Below are 20,468 nucleotides of genomic sequence, written 5' to 3' on the forward strand. Positions count from 1 at the left end.
CTTCAAAGAGTCAGCAGTATTCCTCTGGTGAGACTGGCCACTCTACCACTCCCCCATGACATCCTTGTTGTCTGCGTAAGGTGCCCAGCCTCCCAGGTCACACATAGTTAACAGTGGTCAACCTAGTCAGACTGATTTAGGTTTGAATAATACCAATTCCAATACCTATTAGCTGTTTATCCTTGGGCAAATTACTGATGTTCTCTGAGTCTGTTTTTCTTATTTGCAAAATGAAGATAACAATTATTAAGTTAAAATGCAGTTTTTACAAGTCAAAATCTATCAAATAACAACAATTTTATTGCTTCCACAATAAAGTCACAACTTTCAAGACCTAGGAAGCAGTGGAAAAAGTAGAACTTGACCTAGACCTACATGCTCATTTCTAACTAGCTGATGGACAGATTGTGAAAAAACTTACTCAGGCAAGAAGGTCCCAGAAAGACAGGCCCACACCAATTTATCTATCAGGATCTTTGTCGGCTGTGTCAAAGGGCTATGTAAGAACACAAATACATGAATTTTTCAGTGCCCTGCACTGGAAGGGTGAAAAATCATTTTAGGGAATCTACAGAAGCAAGATTTGCTTAGAGAACATGTTACAGTGGTTAGCGTGCTGGACTTGACTTAGGTGAGAACCACTTCTCTGCGATGAAATAGCTATGTGAAGTTGACATCAGTCTCACCTCTTCGATTTTTTGCTTTCTCATTTATATGATGGAAATACTAATTGGAGCCCTAAGTGCCACAGAGGTGATAACTATCATTCATTCTGCACTTGTTATATGCTAGGCACTTTACACTAATTATCAGATTAACTCCCCACAACAACCATATGAGGAAGGTACTGTTATTGAAATTCCCAGTTCAGAATGAGGACACTGGGGCTTAAAAACAGTAAGTACAAGATCACACAGAAATTAAAAGGTGGAACTGGGATCTAAACCCCAGCAGTTTAATTCTAGAGCTGTCTTGCCTATGAACATGCTATACTGCTTTTAATCAGAAGGCCTAAATTGTAGTCCAGGTTCTATTATTCATTTGCTTCACTGGACTTTGATTTCCTCTTAAGCTAAATGAGGGGATTGTACTTGAATCAGGTTCTAAATGGATTATGTCAAATATCCACCCTGGTCATTTCTGATAGAAGTTTCTAGGAGCATAGCATTCAGAAAGATTGTAAAAGCTGTCTTGGTTCAGTGGGAAATAGTGCTGTGATTAACTAGTGATGTCTGCCAAGGGCATGGCACAGGAGAGGCATGGAAGCACTTGTAACATGTTTTGCATCCCTGGGAGAAATAAGGACACTTCTGGCTGTTATAATTATTCTGTTTATGCATTTTCTCTTAGTAGCTGCCAAGAGGGCAACCAATGGTAGTCTGGTCAGGCAAGGGCTACACTGTAGGACAGGGATGTCTAATAGAATTTTCTACCAGGATGGAAATGTCCAATACAGTAGCTACTAGACACGTGTGACTATCAAGTACTTGATATCTGGCTGAGTAGCTCTATATTAAATTTTTTAAACTTTTCACTTCAAAAGTATAAATTCAAATAGACTGATGTGGTTAGTGGCTACTATATTGGTCAGGCCTAGGACAAAGTTCAGTTGGCTGTGGATGAACACCATGGGCATGAAAACTGGGAGAGAATTCACCTAGAAGGCTGAAAGTCAGGGAAAGATAATTACAGTTTGACCAAAGGGGATGCGAAGGAAGGATGTGGATATCAAAGCTGACAAGTGATGCCAAAGAGAGCAAGTAGTTGGGGATAGATAGGAGGCAAAAGACTAATCGTCTGACTTCCTAGCTGTGCAAATCCTGCACTAGGGTGTCCTCACTGATTCTGAAATGAACAGGGCCTGGGCTTTGATCATTTGAATGCAAATTGCCATGATATTCTTTTACTAATGGCATAATTTGCCTCAGCATCCCTGCCCATTCCTAACTATCCCTCAGAATCTTCCCAAATCCCCACTATTACTTAAAGTCTTCCTATCAATGTCCATCCACTGGCTAGACGAAATAGTCCCAACTGCTTAGCATTACTGCCTAGTGAATTGCTAGCACACTTAGTAGGCACTCCAATAGTTTGGCTCTTTGTTACCAAAATTTAAATTTAGTTAGCTTAATCAAAATGAGGAATAAACAGGAAGAGTATCGGAGTATCTTATACAAGAATTGAGGATCCAAGCCACGGGAATGGACACTGCTAGACTTCTGCAAGAAATAGGATTCAGTCAGAATCTTCTGTCTCTCATTTCAGGACTTTGCCCTCCACTCTGTCCTTCTATACATTGGCTACCCATGCTTTGCCTTGCTGCATGGTAGAAAACATGCCTGCCAAGGACTTCAGCCAGTAAGGAAAGGCAGCGTGAGGCTCTCTATGTTCCCAAGTGTTAAAATATCAGGGAAGGAACTCTGACCCATCCTGATTCTAGTGCTCACCCCTTGATCTGTAGTGGAGAGAAACAAGGAGCAAGAACACGTTCAATTATTGGCATTTATACTGAAAATCATGAAGTTGGAATTGGGGGAAAGAAAGGACAATTCCCAGAAGACAGCAGGTGCTGTCTCAGGAAAAAAAAAAGCAAGAGAAGTTAGAAAAACAAAATGGTAAGTTTCCATTGAATAAATAATAGGATAACATAACACACATAACAGATATTCATTAGCAAAGGCTATTTTTTTTCTTTATAAAGCAGTCCAAGAATGATACAACTTTGCTATCTGCAGAACTCGGATGATTTTTCCCCACTTATTAGGATCCAAAAGGAAAGCAACCAGATGCTTTAATTACTTTGATTGTGGAGGTAAAGGAAAGCCTTGCTTTTAAACGAACATTGTATTCATCCATTAATTGTGTCAGGAAATTGAAGAGACGGTTTGGCTTTATATTTGATTATCTCAATATCTATCGAATAAAAAAGTATTTTTGCTTCATTAGCAGTAAAATATATAGGAATCTTGATGGATCATGCTAAGTATTATTTCCTTACTTCTGGTCTTAATCACTATATTTAATAAGGAAAGGCTAGGTTCAATAAAGAATGCATCTGGCTTCAAATGATTAATCGATTTTTATAGAGCTCACATGCTGGCGATTCTTTAGGAAATTAGAAAAGACACCATGAATCACAACTCCCTGCACACCCTCCCCTCCTACCCTCCAGCTTTGCTTTTACTAATCAGCCTCAATTGACTATCTTGGGGCATTTTTACAAAGGTACATTTTTTGTCTCTCACATCCTGAATTAATGCTTTAGGTAATTAGCTTCTGGGGCTGAGGTCTCTTTCATCCCCATGCAAGTCAACTAAATGGTTTTTCTTTTCGGCTTGAAATGTGAGTCCCTTCCTTTCATTCCCTCTTTGACTCTTCTCTCTGGTTACTTTAATTGGGATGTCAAATTGCATCGTTCTGTAGGAAGCTGAACTTTTTGAAATTGGTCCAGGACAGAGTTTTCTTGAGTCAGGGGGCAATTTTTCTTTGTAATGTCATTTTCAATTCCTTAAGGCAGGAGATGAATTAGTCTTGTGCATTAACAACAAGGAATGAGGCTGTGGCCAGCTGCCGATGCTGCAGATCCAGATGCAAACATGAAATCAGTAGGAGAAAAATACAAGTACATGTCAAGATTGGCAGAGTTGGCTTGAATGACTGAGGGACATCTTTTGGAAAGGGAATCTGAGCCTCAAAATTTAATTTAATTTAATTTAATCCTGTGAATTCTTGTTGCCAGGGAATTTAACTAAAGATATGCATGCGTCTTATTTACTGCTGTATCTCTAGAGACTGGAACACGGATAACAAATACCTGCTGGGTTTGCTGCCACTACTACTTAATCCTTCCTCCGTAGCTGGCATTGCTAATCACTCATGACACTTTCCTGTTGAGCCCACATGTAGACTCAGATGGCTACAGGCAGTAACCACCAATTGATCAGAGCTGGCACACAAGATGGAACCTATTTGCAATCCCTGGTCTAGAACATTGTAAGTATTTAATGAATACTTGTTGAATGAAGTAAATGAAGACATGTTTCTAGAGATGATGGGACATTGCGTTACTCCCTTTCCTTGCATTTAAAGTGCACTTTTTAGCTCAGATGGCCTCCAAGGAGTCAAATCTGATATTATTCCATAATTTATGCTCACCACATTACCCTCTAACTTTGTCTAAAGCAGGGACAGAAATAATTGCCTTCAAGCCATATTTATCCTAGCACGCAGGCACATCTGGGCATGTCTGAAGACCTGGTGAAGTGGGTCTGAGAATTTCATCCCAAAGCCTGAGAGCTGAGCATGCGGATTAGGCTCTAGAGCAAGGGGCCAGAATGGAAGGGAGGTAATCATGGGTATCAAATGTGACACTCTGATAATTCGCCAGCTCAGGCACATGCCTACTTCTGAGGACAAGTGGGCTGCAAGAGGTCAGTTAAAAACTACAAAAGGCTAGGTCAATAAAGTGGTCATAATATGGTGCAAGTACAAGGCACTGGGCAGTGATAGGAAATGCTATCTTATCAACCCTTTCAGCGCTGCTCCTTTGGCAGCATGAGTGTGCAGGGCAATGTTTAGCAGCAGCTTTTTGGCATCTTCCATCTTTATCCTAAACAGGTACCATCTCTACTGAGCTGCTGCTTTGGGACTGACTTTACCAGGAGGCTCACCACAGGGGGTTGGAGTAGTCCTAGAAGGTGAATAAATGGCAGAGCCCACATGGCATACAAGAGGACAAGGTTTGTCACTCATAGGTGAAACACCACTTAGGGACTCTCAGAATTACTTGGGGGAAATATTGAGGTAGCGCACAAGAATCCATGTCATGCATGTATGGAGAGGTGAGAAGTGGTATTATGTTATCCTGATCCCAATTTACCTTCTATGAGCTAAAAGACTCAGGTTGCAAGCATTTTAATGACTTTGCTATCTCAAGGACTTCGGGTCGAAAGGACTCAGGATGGAAAGCACTCACACACACACACACACACACACACAAATATTTCAAAAGAGAAATATTTTCTTCAGAGAAGCTTGATCATCAAAATGCATTAATTTAATACCTAATGATATGCAGCATTTAGCTTGCTACAAAGGGAATTCCACAGAATCCAGACACAGCCCTCCAGGAGGTTATACAAATCAAGAATACCTGTACGCACTATAACGGTCACATGAAAAGCTCAAAGCAATGCAAGGACTGTTGGTGCAACATTTCTATCACATATAGGTCATTTTGCTAAGAGGATTGCAAACTGTTTTAAAGCACATGAGAGTATTATCCAATTTTCTCTACAAAAATAAAGGCTCAGAAATTCGAAATTACAGGAGCCAGGTCTGTATGACTATAGGAAAACCAAAGGAGTCTAGAAAATTTGATTAACTTAATTTGTCCCAGTTCTTTAGGGAGGCTTCAGAAACCAAAATTACTATTTAATAGTCCAGGTACTAAAGTTGGATAGAAAAGATCTTTCTGACCTTTCTGCAATTGTTTTTGAGACACAGTCTTAACTGAAAGGTCAGAACCAAGGGAAGAAGAAACATGACAGCATTATTGAGCCTCCGAAATAAAAAAATGTTTCCATCACCTCCAAACCTCCACCCTGGCCAAAATCAGAAAGCAATAAAAACAAGGATGTCCTAGAAAACTTTGATGTCCTTGAATCAGCCTTAATCATCCTTGATTTTTCTGCAGAATGAAGTAATGTGAGCCAGTGTGACATAAAGCAGTTCTTAGCTTTTGATTTCCATTAAAATCACCTGGAGAGTTTGTTGTACCAGAGATTGTTGGGCCCCAACCACAAAATTTCTGATTTAATTCGTTTGGGTTGGGAACCAAATAGTTTCATGTCTAACAAATTCTTGGGTGATGTTTATGCTGCTGCACAGGGGCGTAGCACAATTTTGTAAGCCACTTATGAAATGATTGATCACTACTGTCTGATTCTGTTATTTCATTGGGCTTGTAAAATGATGACTTTCAATTCTATATCTTTGTATTTTTTAGTGGGAACTACTCTTTTTTTCATTATTATTATTATACTTTAAGTTTTAGGGTACATGTGCACAATGTGCAGGTTAGTTACATATGTATACATGTGCCATGCTGGTGTACTGCACCCATTAACTCATCATCTAGCATTAGGTATATCTCCTAATGCTATCCCTCCCGCCTCCCCCTACCCCACAACAGTCCCCAGAGTGTGATGTTCCCCTTCCTGTGTCCATGCGTTCTCATTGTTCAATTCCCATCTATGAGTGAGAACATGCGGTGTTTGGTTTTTTTGTCCTTGCAATAGTTTACTGAGAATGATGATTTCCAATTTCATCCATGTCCCTACAAAGGGCAGGAACTCATCATTTTTTATGGCTGCATAGTATTCCATGGTGTATATGTGCCACATTTTCTTAATCCAGTCTATCATTGTTGGACATTTGCATTTACCAGTGCAATGACCCTAATTGCTCTTTTTTTTTTTGCCCTGCTTTAATTTTGTTCCAATTGTTCTTAGATTTATTTTTACTATGTGATTTTCTCCTTTGGGAATAAATTGACAATTTTTGGTTTCAAGGCTCATAGGATCCTTTTATCCTGCTATTTCTTTTTGTCACTAATGCCACAGAGATGCTGGACCCTAAAGTCACTGATCATTTGGGTTGAAAAATTAACTACTGACAAGTACTCAAGAAAGGCTGCAACTAGATCCCATTAAATAGAAATTTCTGAGGCAAGTCATATAACATGCATGGCACAGAGAAAACTCCAAACCTGCAAATGAGTTTTTATCTTTATGTAAATTTCTATCCATCATTCAAGGCCCAGTGCAAATGTTCCCTCAGGAAGCTTTTCTTTTCCTGCCTACGTATCCACCTAAATTTAATCTTTTCCTCTGCATTCTCATCATATCTCCTCTTACTTACCTGTTACTTACTTGTTCTTGTTCTATCACCTCTGTTGTAGACCTTTTTCTCTTTTTTATAATTTTTCTGCTTATATAACTATTCAGGACTAGATTTTAAGCTACTCCAAGACATGTATACATTCCAATATTTTTTCATATCACCAAAGCCTAGAAGGTCCTCAAGTATTTAATTAAATTTATTATCAAATATTTATGAGTACTTGCTATGGATTAGGCACTGTTATGGATGCTAAAAATTCAAAAGTGAATAAAACTGCATCTATGTGGACAGACCTAGAGCAGTTACTGTCTGCTGCTAAGCTTTCCACTACAGATGCAAGTTTTTAAAAAAGTCCTTGTGCTTTCTATCTCATTGTGGCAGCCAATCTTGAATGAGGGAACACAGGAAAAAACATGGTAATACAGGGAAAAACATGAAAAGAAAAAAGCATTTTTGCAATTCATAAGAATTTTCATAAATCATAAAAAGCCTGTTTTACCAAAAACAGAATAAAAATTTTCAGTTTAAATAAAGTATGTAAAAAAAAATAAGCTCTGCCCTCTTGGAATTTTCATTCTAGTGTTGTAATAACAGATAACACCAAATTAAATGTCATGTCAGACAGTGGTCTAAGAGCATCAGGCATATGGTAATATGTTTAATCTTCATAACAACCATACAACATAGATACAACTATTGTTTTAGTTTAGATTCTCCAGAAGCAGTCCTGACATAAGAATTTATGTGCCAATAGTTTTTTTGAGTAGCTATCCCAGGAAACATGATAGGCAGTGGGTGCGATAGGGGAGAAAAAAAGATAATAAAATACAGGTTGTCAAGTGAGTTATCATAATATGTAACTGGAGCTTAATCTCATTGAGAAACAATAAAATATAGGCAGAATAAACCTTAGCGTTATATCAAACTGGGGGTGAGGAAGATGAGATATTTGTCTACTGTCTCTGTGCCTATTATTGGTTGAGTGCTCCTCCTGAGTCCTCTGGATGGGCTGACCGTACTTCTATGACAAGAGGGAAAAAAAGAAAGAAAATAAAAGCTCTTCAGCAGAGATTCATAAGAGTTTTATCATTAGCAGCCTTCAGGACATACAGGTAAATGCTAAGGGGATGTGGTGGGACAACAATTTTTGTTGAAATGATGTTATTCCATTTTACAAATGAACAAACTGAGGCACACGGAGGTTAAATGACTTACTAGAAATATAGACCTAACAACTAATAGAGCAAGAGTTTAAATCCTTGAAGTCTTGCTCCAGAGTATGTGTTCTTAACCATTATACTATGCCCCATCACAATATGGAGAGGAAAGAAGAATGAAAGGAAGGAAAGAAGAATGAAAGGAAGGAAAGAAGAGAGGAAGGGAAGGGTTATAGTTCCTCATGAACATATTTTATTTCTACTACTAGGCTTATGCTTCTAGAGAGTAGAACTCACATTTTATTCCTCTTTATTTCTCTCCTTCAGCCAACTCTTCAACCTACCCTGAACACTGCCAAAAAATGTCTTGCACAAAAGAGATAATTATAAGGCCCTCATCACTAGGATTTTTATTATTAAAAACTATATTTTAATTCATTATACAGTGTAGACTAGCAGGCTTTGTAGTCAGAAAGACTTGTATGAATAATTTATTCTCAACATTTCACCTTCCACAGTTCATAATGGGTGCTTCATAAATGGTTTCTTATTTGTAATATTACATGACATTTTACAATTTACAAAAAAAAGTTTATATTTCCTTATTCTATTTATCTCTCCATGAGTTACTTCATGTGCATATTCCTATTTGCACTCTCAATTGCCCTAAATTGTATGGAAGAGAAAAACAAAGGTCATAGTCTATAAAAATAAAAATAAAGATGTGTTTTATTAGATTATTTTTTTAGCAAATATTTTCTCTCTCTCTCTCCCATGGGGTAGAGTATATTTTCCTGGTCCACTGACTTGAGAACATGTGATTTGTTTTGACCAAAGGAATATGAACAAAAGTGGTAATGCGCCAATTCCAAGAAGAGGTTTTAAAAATCACAGCTAGGCCGGGCGCGGTGGCTCATGCCTGTAATCCCAGCACTTTGGGAGGCTGAGGCGGGTGGATCACAAAGTCAGGAGATCGAGACCATCCTGGCTAACACAGTGAAACCCCATCTCTACTAAAAAAATACAAAAAAATTAGCCGGGCGTGGTCGCAGGTGCCTGTAGTCGCAGCTACTAGGGAGGCTGAGGCAGGAGAATGGCGTGAACCTGGGAGGCGGAGCTTGCAGTGAGCTGAGATCCTGCCACTGCACTCCAGCCTGGGCGACAGAGTGAGACTCCGCCTCAAAAAAAAAAAAAAAAATCACAGCTAGTTTTCTCTAGCCCTATTGTGTTTCTGCATTTTGCCATGGGATGAACATGACCATGATTCTGCATCTTGATCTTGGGTTCTGGAAGGAAAGGTACAAGGAGCTGACATGAACCTGACTTTTAACCTGAAGCAGACAGAGTTGGGACCAGCTGGCCTGCAGTCCTGTGAGCAAGAAATCGATGTGGATACTCATGAGTAAACCATAAACATTTGCTGTTATAACCCAGGAAGCTTTGGGAGATGACTTTTATGTGGTGTTATGGCAACAATTGTTGATGAATGTGGGTATACAGTATTGGAAGTTCTCATGTGTCTTTGACAGCCAGCCTCTCAGTGCTTACAGAGCTCCTCAGCCTCACCAGATATTTCCCACTTGAATAATGAAGTTGTATGGTTGGGAATAGACATTTTGGCTATTTGGGTCAATAGGTTTAGGACCTTTGGAGGATTCAAGACTGGTAGAAAACCACAGCATGGTCTAAGATGCAGGTGTTCATGCCTGCAGGTAAGTAGATGCATCATTAACTTCAATAATAAATAAAATTTAAAGAGATTTTTCGATTATCATAAACTGAATGAACTAAAATTAACTTTCTAACAAATAGCCACAAATTTCTAGCGTGTTTATCTTTCCCATATGTTTCCCAGCTCTGCTAAGTTGGAAGCCTCAAATCCATCAACCAATAAATCATTCCTTGGGTTTCACTTTAGGGACCAATTAAAACTATCAACATGTTTTCTTCCATTACACTGGGAGTTTTATCTCCAGCTGTTGGGATCTGAGCTTCTAAAAGTATGAAGCATGACTACCCAGGGAAAAGGCACGTGAGACAATTGGAGGAGAATAGACTCTATTGAAAGCTAGTTTATGTAAGCTTAGTGCTTCCACCCTCCTCACTTCATTCAGAAAGCACATGCTTTACTAAACATGTGGTAAATAATACAGCTGGCACCACAGCAGGAAAGGTGCTGCCCCCAAACCTGGAGGGAGAGCTCCTGGCAGATAATCCAAGGGCTGGTAATTTATCACTTATGCAAACACAGCACCTCTTGTGGGTCTCCTTTTACATCTCCTGTTCTGTGAAACTTTCCACTGAAGACTTGGATAAATGTTTTCCAGATGGTATCAATCATGGTGTTACCTACTAATAGGAATCAAGGAAAAGTCATTGAATTAATTAGCAAGTCAAACAGGAAAGGAAGAAGGACTGTGCTTGAAAGTAGAAAAAGAAGAGACCCCTTGGAATGATCTAATCATCTAGAAACAAGGTCATTCAGGAAAAGGGGGCTTGATTAAGCATCAGGAAACCTGAGACCTGGCCAACAGCCTGGTTCCTCCAAATCACAGGCTTTGGAGTCTAACAGATAGAGGTTAGAATCTCAGCTCAGTCTCTAACTATGCATAGTGGGCAAGATTCTTGGCCTCTCTGAGCCTCTGTTTCCTCATATGCTAAGGGAAAAAAGGATGAAATAATGCAAACCATGTAATACCATTTTACAGACTTAGATGTGTAGCATGTGAAGCACTTAGCAAAGTGGCTACCAATAGGCGGCACTTTAAAAAAAATTCTTTACTCTCACCTGTGATCAGTTAAATGATTGGAAAACTAGTCACCCCTGTCTGAAACTACACCATTGCCATGATCACATCTTGAGCAGAGTGCACTTTCCCACTCCTTGCTTTGGGCTGACTACATGATTTGCTTAGACCAAGAAATGTGGGTGGAAGTGACAATGGGCTCGTTTTTAGACCAGGACTTAAGAGGCATTATGTTTCTACTTGCCCTTTGCACCTCCCCCATCACCACAAGAAAAATATACCCAGGCTGTCTTGCTGGTCCAAGGAGGAGGATAAAAGACACGAGAAGCAAAGCTGCCAATCCCAGGAAGCAAAGCTTCCAAACCCCTCCCAACACGAAGACATGCAAGTGATAATAAATAATGGTTGTTTTTAGCCACTGAGTTTTGACATGGATTAATTTCAGCTGCAGTATCTCACAGATTATGTTATCTCACATTCCTTCTCTGGGTTCTAATTGCATATCTGCTCAGGACTTACTAAATGAATATCTTTTACAATGCTGATATTAGAGGTAAGGCCCAGAAAATGGCAAGCTAAAGATATCCCAGAAACTTCTACTGTATAGTTGGCTTAAATCTTAAACTCCAAACTTAGATGTGTAAGAAAAGTAATTTAACTTGGTTATGACAAGACCTTTTTATTTTTTAACAGTTTTATTACAAATCCCCTATTTCGCTGGCTAGCAGAAAAATCTCTCAGTCAATTCAGGGTTTCTCCTCCCTTAAGGATTGGGTTTAACTTTAGGAGGCTTTGCATGATGAGGAGGTGGAAGGTGTTGGGAGGGAGAACCAGGGCACTGTCGTTCCTGTTGTTGATCTCTGCAGTGCTCTCTCTTGGTCTATGTAAGTGAGGATCTAAAATCTGATTCATTCTTGGGTAATCTTCTTTTAGAAGCCCATGATTAGACCCAACTGGAGGAAGTTTGGAGCTTCTCTCAGACATGTAAGAATTGTTCTGAAGAATCTGCATCTTGTTGGGTGAAGGACTTCAGAATGTGCAATAAAAATGCAATAGTCTTGGACCTATGTAACTGGAAGGAACTGGTGGACAAGCTCTTACTGCTTCTCCAGGTTCACAAGAAAGCAGGCATGGATTCCTTTTGCACAGCTCCTCCAGGCTTTCTGGGCCCTGTCATTCCTTCTTCTATCTTCTGGGTTGAGCAACATGCAATCTCCCCTTGTGCAGAAGTCCAAATAGCTACTGAAAATGTATCCTCTCTGACTTTCCCCATTTCTTGAACTCTGAGAGACTTTTTCTAGTATCAGTTCTGAGGAGCATTGCTGTTTTCCTTCCTATCATCTGGAAGACCTAGACTTTAAAACTCAAAACCTGAGAAAAACTTCCTTTTTTTCTCTCTTTTGTCTGGATCATCACTACCTTGAAATACTAAATTAGCAAGTCCTAACTAGAAACTGAATTGGCTAAAGAGTCAAGGAGCAACAGGTAATTCCAAGAAAAACAACAGAAAACTTAGATCAGTTAACATTTCAAAGCTATTTTCCTTTGCAATTTTGTGTATCTGTTTTTATGGAATGCAAGAGATAATAGGCTAAATGCTATTTTGCATATGTGTTACATTGGATTTCTCACATATTCTACTATTTAACTCAAGATGTTGAGTAAATAAATGAGTTAATAAACTGGAATTTCTATATCAGCTCTTGGTTCTAGTTATCTTTCATTTGTTTTGGATTTTTTTTTCTTTTTGAATGCTAATTCACTGGCCCAGCTGTATTTATGCCTAGATTAACCAGATACATTGCCAGCTGTGATTTGCAGATGTGCTCCAGCTCCACAATGCCAGAAAAATTCAATTATGCCTACTAAGGTCATCGCTATAAATCACAACCACACTGACATTTTATGGTGAATAGTGGCAATCGAAATACTTAGCCAGCAGCAGATTGTAACTGCTTATATTACGATGGCTGAAATAACCATGTGTGAAACCATTATATTAGTTATATTTACAGCCAAATCAAACCAGGCAGTGGTCCAAGCAATGGGTTGGCAATCAGCCCGATTCAAGCTGAGCAAGGGTGATTTCATGCTGCAAAATGTGAACAAAAACATGAGCCATTACAGCATGTATTGAGAGTTCAAATGGAATAGAACCTCTCAGACAGTGTAGACATTCGAATGAATAAGCTGGTTCCCAAATATTTACCTCAATTTGCAAGTGTGTGTTAGGTATAAATAGTATTCTGAGATGCACTACCTCCCTATGGGACAGACTTAGAGCGATATTTTCAATATATTATGTTCCTTAGAATATTAGTATCCATAAAGCACTTCATAGCTTTTATTTTAGGCCATGATCAAGTATAAGGGAAATGATTTACCTTGTTACCTTAATAAAACTAAGCAAACAAGCAAAATATATGAAATAATGGTTTTCAGACATTTGGAAAGAGGCTATGCCAGAGAATGAGACAACAGAAACAGATGAGAGGAGGGCTTATGTTTTCCAATTTACTAGCTGGAGAGAGTTTTTACATTGTTTTGCAGGAAAGGGAAATCCAAACAGTGCCTGGCAGTCTCCCTGAGGTGACCAGAGAAAGTTGAGAACTTGTACATTCCAAGGTGGCTTTAACTTACAGAGACAACAACCAGGCATGAAATTGCTTCACAGATAAGAGAGGCCTGCACAGATAGAGAGCTCTGGGGATTTGCAGAGAGTTCCTTTGGAGACTTCGATTGAATACTACTCAGTGCATATATGTGAGGAAAGTAACTAGGACTAGAAAAGGAATCAACAGCAAGGATTCAAAGGAACAACCCCTGAGATTCCCACAGAGCCTGGAAGAGTTTATGCTTCTACCTGCTAAAGTTGAATGAACATTGTAATACAAGGGAGCATCAGGTAGAGTACTCTAAGTATCGCCTGAGCACTGGGGCAGAATTAGCCTTTGACTAAAGTCTTCTGATCCCACCTTAAAATCAAGCCTTGAAAGGATCAATAATTTCCATGTAACTTAATTGTGCCCCAGAACAAAGATCAAGAATATTTAAAGGTACACAAAACTAGCAAACAAGGTAACTTTTACAATGTCAGGCAGCCAATAAAAATTACCAAGCAGGCAAAGAAGCAGGAAAATATGACCTGTCATGAGAAGAAAAATCAATCAGTAAAACAGATTCTTGAAACATGCTAAAAATAGCAGAAAACATTGAAATATCTATTACAACTATATTGCAGATAATCAGAAAGGTAGAATATGAGGATATTAAACAGAGACATGGGAGGTATAAAAAGGCCCAATGTAAACTTCTAGAGATGAAAAATAAAATGTCTGAAATGAAGAATGAGATTAATAGCAGATAAACAATGCAGGAAAAATGTTAATAAATGCACAATTAAAACTGCATGTGAATGTTCACTGCAGCACTGCTCACAATAGCAAAGACATGGGATCAACCTAAAAGCCCATCAATGACAGATTGAATAAAGAAAATGTGCTGATATACACTATGGGATACTATGCAGCCATAAAAAAGAATGAGATCATGTCTTTTGCAGGAACATAGGTGGAGCTGGAGGCTGTTATCCATAGCAAACTAACTCAGGAACGGAAAACCAAATACCACATGTTTTCACTTCTAAGTGGGACCTAAATGATAAGAACACATGGACACAAAGAAGGAAAAAACAGACACTGGGGTCTACCTGAGTGGGGAGGGTAGAAGGAGGGAGAAGAGCAGGAAGATAACTAGGCTTACTACATGAGTAATGGGCTACTGGTACATACTGGGCTTACTACATTGGTGATGAAACAGTATGTGCAAAAAACGTCCATGACATGTGTTTACCTCTGTAACAAACCTTCACTTGTACTCTTAAACCTAAAATAAAAGTAAAAAGAAACTGCTCAAAATTAAATAGACAAAAATGACTTTAAAAATATAGTAAAGCAATGTGAACTGTGGACAGCTTTAAGATGCCTAATATGTACATAATTGAAATCTCTGACATGGGAGTGATTACTGCAAAAAGTATTGGAAGAAACGCCAATTTTTCTTCTAAATTGGATGAAAACTATAAACCCAGAGATGCAGGAAGCCCAGTACACTCTGAGCACAATAAAACTACTCCAAGGTACATCCTAAGAAAATGATTAAAACCAATCATCAATGGGAGCCTTAAAAACAGAGAGAATACACACATTTCAAAAAGAAAAACAAAACAAATGAACAAAAAAACAGAAAAAAATAACTATAGACTTCTTGTTGGAAAAAATGTAAACCTGACAGTAGTGAGGCAATATTTTTACAGACCTCCAAGAGTTTTGACTTAGAGCTCTATTTCCAGTTGTATTAGTCCATTTTCATGCTGCTGATAAAGACATACCCAAGACTGGGCAGGTTACAAAATAAAGAGGTTTAATGGACTTACAGTTCCATGTGGCTGGGAAGACCTCACAATCATGGTGGAAGGCAAGGAGGAGCAAGTCATGTCTTACATGGATGGCAGCAGACAAAGAGCTTGTACAGGGAAACGTCCATTTTTAAAACCATCAGATGGGTTCCTCCCATGACACATGGGTATTGTGGGAGTTACAATTCAAGATGAGATTTGGATGGGGACACAGACAAACCATATCAACAGTGAAAATATCTTTCAAAACTAATGGTGAAATAAAGACTTTGTGAGACGTATGAAAGCAGAAAGGGTTCAGTATCAATAAACCTCAAATATATGAGATGTTAAAGGAAGTCCCTTAAGGGGAAGAAAAGTGATATCAGATGAAAGTCTGGATTTACACAAAGATGAAGAAAACTAGCATATATTAAAAACATAGGTAAAGATAAAACATTCTTTTTAATTTTATAACTTACTACTTAAATAAAAATAATAATAAATTGTGGATTACAAAGAGAAATAAATCATTCTACTAAAAAGACACTTGCATTTATATGTTGAAAACAGCACTATTCATAATAGCAAAGACATAGAACCAACCAAGATGCCCAATGGTGGACTGGATAAAGAAAATGTGGTACATATACACCATGAAATACTATACAGCCATTTAACACAGGAATGAACTCATGTCCTTTACAACAACATGGATGTAGCTGGAGGCCATTATCCTAAGTGCACTAATGTGGGACCAGAAAACCAAATACTGCATGTTCTCACTTATAACTGGGTGCTATATATATATATATAAACAGATATATTTTGAAACAAAGTATATCTATATTTTGAAACAGAGTCTTGCTCTGTCACCCAGGCTGGAGTGCAGTGGCATGATCTCAGCTCACTGCAACCTCTGCCTCCTGGATTCAAGCTATTCTCCTGCCTCAGCTTCCTGAGTCACTGGGATTATAGGCATGTGCCACCACACCCAGCTAATTTTTGTATTTTTAGTAGAGGCAGGGTTTCTCCATGTTGCCCAGGCTGATCTTGAACTCCTAACCTCAGGTGATCCACCCGCCTCAGCCTCCCACAGTGCTGGGATTACAGGCGTGAGCCACGGCGCCCAGCCAGGGCATTACATATTGAATACACAAGTATGCAAAGATGAGAACAATAGAACTGGAGACTGCTTGAGAGGGGAGGTGAGAAAGGGACATGGGTTGGAAAGCTTCATACTAGGTACTATGATCACTACCTTGGTGATGGGATCATTTGCACACGAAGTCTCAGTGACACACAATTTACCCCCTGGACCTAAAATAAAAGTAGAAAAAGAAATCATGGGCTATAGAATATGTAGAAGTAAAATGCCTATCAAATACAGCACAAAGGTCTATTTAAAAAGGGAAAATTGAAATAAACTGTTTTAAGTTTCTTTTACTATATAGAAAGTTGCATAATATTAATGGAACACAGACAAGTTGTATTGAATAAACCCTAAAGCAACCATTATAAGAACAAAACTGTTCACCTAGTAAGCCAAGAAAAGAGAAGATAAGATCATAAAAAATACTCAATTATTCTAACAGAAGGCAAAAAGAGGAATAACGGACCAAAAAACAGATTAGAAAAATATGAAACTCATAGCAAAATGTTATAAATTTAACCAATAATCACATTAAATGTAAATCATTAAAATCTGCCAATTATAGGGCAGAGATGGTCAGATTGAATAAAAAGTCAAGATCCAACAATATGCTACCTATAAGTCACACTGTAAATAAAATGATGCAAATAGGTTGAAAGGAAGTAAAAAGATATACTAATGTAAGTTTGGTTCAACATTTGAAAAATAATTCAATGTATTTCACCATATTAACAAACTAAGAAAGAAAAAATGATAATTTCAATCAACGTTAAGAAAACAAAATGTTCACAGCAGCTTCATTTGTAATAGAAAAAAAGGGGGGAATACCATTCATTTGAATGGATAATCAAATTGTAACATATCTGTGTAATAGAATATTATCTAATGTACTAATCAGAATTCTCTAGAGAAACATAAAACATAAGGATATATATATATTTTATATATATTTTATATAATATATATATAGAGAGAGAGAAAGAGAGAGAGAGATTTATTATAGGAATTGATTCACATGATTATGGAGACTGAGAAGCCCCACAATCTGCCATCTGCAAGCTGGCAGAAAAGGTAATTATATAGGTAAATGTAAAAACAGTATAGTGTATTTTTTGTGTTTTTAACTCTTCCTTTTGTTTGAATTAAAAGACAACTACATAAAAGCAGTAATTATACAATATATAAAAATGTAGTTTTTGTGACTAACAACACAAAGGCAGAAAGGGGGACAGAGCTATCACGGAGGAAAGATTTTGCATACTGTTGAAATCAGCATGGTATTAATCCAAATTAGAATGTTATAAATTAAATTATTAAGTGTAATCCACAAGAAAACCACTAAGAAAATAACCCAAAATACATAATAAAAGAAATAACATTGGCATTAAATGGTGCAACAATGGAATTAAGTTAAATAGTACACAACAGTGAAATTAAAAGAAAATTATTTATTTAACATAAGTTAGTAATGGAAGAATAGAGGGAAAAAATAAGACACATAGAACAAATAGCAAAATGACAGACATAAATCATATCACTTCAGTAATACATTAAGTGTAAGTTGATTAAATACTCTAATCCAAAAGCAGAGATTGGTAGAATGAATAAAGAAAAAACAATTCTATTTCTAATATATGTAAAAAGGATAAAATGCTTAAGAGTAAATGTAACAAAAGAAGTGCAAAACTTGTATATTGGTAAACGCTCCAACACAGATGAACCTTGAAAATGTTATGCTAACTGGAAGAAGCCAGACACAAAAGGCCAGATATTATATGATTCCACTTATGTGAAATGTTCAAAATAGGCAAATCCCAAAAAAAAGAAAGTAGATTAGTAATTTCTAGGGAGTGGTAGGAGGAGAAGGATTGAGGATTAACGGCCAATGGACATCAGGTTTCATTTGGAGGTAAGTAAAATATTGCAGAATTAGATAGTCATAGGGTTGTACATTGTAAAGCTCTGTGAATATACTAAAAACCACTGAAATGTACACTCTAAAAGGATGAATTTCATGGTATGCAAAGTAAACAAATTAATTATTAATTAAAAATAATCAGCTATTTTAAAGTAGATTTACAGGGGATAGTGAAAATATAGAGATCAAGTGTTTTATAGAGTTGGAAAGGCTAACTGTTTCTGGATTCCCTATAGTAAGATTCCAAATTGAAAAAGGTCTTAAGCATAAAAAGCTCAATATGACTCTCAGCTAATAACTCCCTCGGAGACAAAGACCAGTTAAAAGAGTTACTTCCTCACCAAATCTCATGTTTTGGGTAGCTAACAAGCAGTTTCCATTAAGATGAGAGAAAATAAGAAAGCATGGGAAAGACAGAAAGGCATTGGGGTAAAGGAGAAATAAGGCAGGACTAACAATTGTATATAGAAAAAAAAATTTGACTGTGATTATTGATATATAAAAGTAAATGGAAATATTTAGATTAGAAACTGCCAAGTTTTGAAGAATCTTTTATTGCAGAAGAATCCCAAGCCAAGTCTAATAATCTTGTGATTATTTGCTAGGCTTTAAAACTGTCATGGTAGATCCAAACTAGCACGGGCAGGAACACCAGCTTCAAGTATGAATAAAGAAGAAATTTGTAAAGGGTGGAGCCAGGAGCGCCAGGGAATTTTAAATTGTAGCTATCCTATACAGTCTTCATTATTTTATATCTAAGTGTTTTGGAGCAGAAGTATGTAGAGTAACTCATCTCTAGTTTTACAGGTTGCTGGGCCAAAAGGAACCACATCTGTACACAGCAGAAGGACTGTACATCACCTATAGATCCTGGTCATGTTGTGCATTGAATGGATGGGACCTAAAGTGTTTACCTTGGTAGAAAGTAAGTCAGTTCTGTTTCTTGGAGAAAGAATGTGGCAATAAAAGTCAGTGATTGCTATGTTCATCCAAGCCAATTTTCATTTCCTCCTAAGTTAGACTGCATTTCCAAACCTTCCTTACAGTTAGGTGTGGCCAAATAACCCATGGAATGTGGGCAGGCATGATAAGTGCTTTCCACATGCTTTCTAAAAAAACTCCTCATTATCCTCCACTCTTTTTTTTTTTTTTCATCATCTGCCCAATGAAGGGAGAGACCAAGGACCTACAGGAGGGCAGGGCAATAAGACCGAAAGAGCCTGGGTCTGTGAGTCACCACATGAAGGAGAGCAGATCATAAGATCTCCTAGACTAGGGGGGACCTCATCAGATTGCTGCATGAGAAAGAATTTTTATTGTGTTAAGTGATGACATTTGGGGTTCTTTATAATAGCAGACGGTATTGCCTTAACTAACACAGTCTTATAGGTTAATAAATTTAGAAAACGCTAGTCTTACAAAGAAAAACTGATCCGCATCAGCCTTTGATTTGCTGCTGGATATGATACGTTTTTACAACGAACAGGTCATATAGAGTATTTTCCTAGTTATATGACCACAAGACCCATTTTTCCCTTAGCCTCCAGAATGACCATGAAATTTCTCCTCAAGAGAGAAAGGGGAAATTGGCTGGGTTCAAATTTTTAGAAAAGACACACATTTACGAAATAGAAGGAAATAAAATACTGAAAAAATAAAGAAAAGAAACAGAGAGGAAGAAGTATGAGTGTTAGTACAAGGGTTCTCTAGTGGGAGAGTTTTAAAAGGAAGCAAACATTACCTAACAATGCCAAATGTTCACAGAGATCAAGACCGATGGGAGGTCACTAAGACCCTGTGAGTGAACAGAAAAGTTAGTAAGGTTAGAGCTATGAAGTTAAGTCATTATCCTGGGAAGGGTGAACTCTGTCTAGACAGTCATAAACTTTCCCTTTATACATTCAGCAAATAATTATTGGATACCTACCTGCATTTCAGGTTTAATTCAGAACCCAGAGCATACGATGACGATTCACTCTAGATAAGACTTTGCCTGAACTAACAGCTGGCTCCTTCGAACTTGGACATCTCTTAATTTCTTCACATCTTGTTTCTAATATCTGTAAGAACAGAGACAAGTCCTTAAACTCTCTGAGCTTCAGTTTCCCCATCCATGAAACAGAGAAAATATTAATATTCTGCCCCCTGACATCATAAAAAAGCTTGCAAGAAATCTTTGAAAGCTATTTAATCC

The 20,468-nt window shown here is 37.8% G+C and overlaps 1 long non-coding RNA gene across 3 annotated transcripts in view; it reads right to left on the reverse strand.

Moving 5' to 3' along the window:
* LOC109027881 (uncharacterized) overlaps positions 1-20,468 on the reverse strand; it is a 249,111-nt gene that overhangs the window by 34,750 nt on the left and 193,893 nt on the right. For all 3 annotated transcript variants that reach the window (XR_010135031.1, XR_008667676.2, XR_002006963.3), the window contains exons 4-5: positions 20,202-20,334; positions 16,465-16,523 (exon numbers count right to left, since the gene is read on the reverse strand). This is a non-coding gene — a long non-coding RNA (uncharacterized lncRNA). The remainder of the gene's footprint in view (positions 1-16,464; positions 16,524-20,201; positions 20,335-20,468) is intronic.

This window comes from Gorilla gorilla, chromosome 7 (assembly GCF_029281585.2).
Source record: "Gorilla gorilla gorilla isolate KB3781 chromosome 7, NHGRI_mGorGor1-v2.1_pri, whole genome shotgun sequence".
Taxonomy (NCBI): domain Eukaryota; kingdom Metazoa; phylum Chordata; class Mammalia; order Primates; family Hominidae; genus Gorilla; species Gorilla gorilla.